We start from the raw sequence: 2,041 nt of genomic DNA on the forward strand, positions 1-2,041 counted from the left end.
CCATCAAATGCTGTTATACACAATTGGTCACAATGCGCTTCCGATTCTCTCTTGATCGCGTCAGTTTTCCATCTTGATCCAAATTGCTTAACTAAGTCGTCTTCCCATTGTCGTAGAGGCCTTCCAAGTAGCCTTTTTCGATCTGTTAGAAACCACTCGGCAACTGCACGGATCCACCTGTTCTCTGTGAACCTTATGACATGTTCGGCCCAGTGTAATTTGTGCTTTCGGTATTCTGCGATAGCATTGTTCACTCCCCTTCATTTTTGAATTATTTCATTTTGAGTGGGCTGTCTTAGAGATATTCCCAGAATGGATCTGTCCATGGCCCTTTGCATAATAGCCAATCGATGTTCTATCATCTTCATAGGAGCTCACATCTCACTTGCGCATAAGAACTCAGGTAGGACGATGCTCTTTACTCTCTTTTACTTGTTTCAGTCATTTGACTGTGGCCATGCTGGAGCACCGCCTTTAGTCGAGCAAATCGACCCCAGGACTTATTCTTTGTAAGCCCAGTCCTTATTCTATCGGTCTCTTTTGCCGAACCGCTAAGTTACGGGGACGTAAACACACCAGCATCGGTTGTCAAGCGATGTTGGGGGACAAACACAGGCACACAAACATACACACACACATTATATATATATATATATATATATATATATATATATATATATATATATATATATATACACACACACATATATATATATATATATATATACACACATACATACATATATATACGACGGGCTTCTTTCAGTTTCCGTCTACCAAATCCACTCACAAGGCTTTGGTCGGCCCGAGGCTATAGTAGAAGACACTTGCCCAAGGTACCCCGCAGTGGGACTGAACCTGGAACCATGTGGTTGGTAAACAAGCTACTTACCACACAGCCACTCCTGCGCCTATGCTATTGAAGTATCTGGCACATATAGTGGTATTATCTAGCACATACTTTTTGAGTTAAATGCCTTCCATCTTGCCCTGATTGTCTTCGAGATTTCAGCATCCATATCTCAGCGCATATCCACTGTGTCCTAACTAGACATACTCCTTTACCGCCTCGATTTCATCGCAGAATATCTAAACAAGTGTGCCTGCTTCCGAATTTGTTTCCTCATAACTTCCAAACAAATGAATATTATTTAATGATATTTTCTACGCTTCAGACGGTGTAGATTCTGATTGCATCGGAATTTTTTGTGAAAAGATTTTTCTAAAGGTGGGGAGAGGATTTTCGGTAAATTCACACGAGGCGGCTTTGTTTCCTCGTAACTTTCAGAAAAATAAGTATTTATTTTTTCTTTTTATGAAATTTTCTACAAATACCTAACAAATGGTGTAGATTACCATTATATCGGAATTTAATGAGGAAATTTAAATTGTTGGGCACGCACACATACATACGGACATAGATAAATTCTTTTCGAAATTGCAAGTTTCATTTTGTTGATGTATGTCATGTGTGTCAGTATGTATGGGTGCGAGCCCACCAGATTTATTTATTTATTTATTTTCAATATCATTTATCCTTTATCTTTTACCTGCTTCAGTCATTAGGCTGCGGGCCATGCTGGGGCACCGCCTTGAATTTTTGTCGAATGAATCGACCCCAGTATTTATTTTTAAAGCCTGGTACTTATTCTGTCGGTCGCTTTTGCTGATCCGCTAATGTTACAGGGACGTAAACACACCAACACCGGTTGTAAAGTAGTGATAGGAGAAGACACACACACACACATATATATGACTGGCTTCTTTCAGTTTCCGTCTACCAAATCCACTCACAAAGCTTTGATCGACCCAAGGCTATAGTAGAAGACACTTGCCCAAGGTGCCACGCAGTGGGACTGAACCCGGAACTACGTGGTTGGGAAGCAAGCTTCTCACTACACAAGTACGCCTGCGCCTAAATATATAAAAATTTCGATGTAATTGTAACCTACACCATCTGAAAAGAGTATTTGTAGAAAATTTCGGCTATCTTTTGATAAAAGCAGACGGATAATGAAAATATTCGTTTGGCAATTTCCGT

At 40.1% G+C, this 2,041-nt stretch overlaps 1 protein-coding gene across 1 annotated transcript in view; it reads left to right on the forward strand.

Moving 5' to 3' along the window:
* Positions 1-2,041, forward strand: part of LOC106883645 (MRN complex-interacting protein) — a 17,078-nt gene that overhangs the window by 4,796 nt on the left and 10,241 nt on the right. The window lies entirely within an intron of this gene.

This window comes from Octopus bimaculoides, chromosome 5 (genome assembly GCF_001194135.2).
Source record: "Octopus bimaculoides isolate UCB-OBI-ISO-001 chromosome 5, ASM119413v2, whole genome shotgun sequence".
Taxonomy (NCBI): Eukaryota; Metazoa; Mollusca; class Cephalopoda; order Octopoda; family Octopodidae; genus Octopus; species Octopus bimaculoides.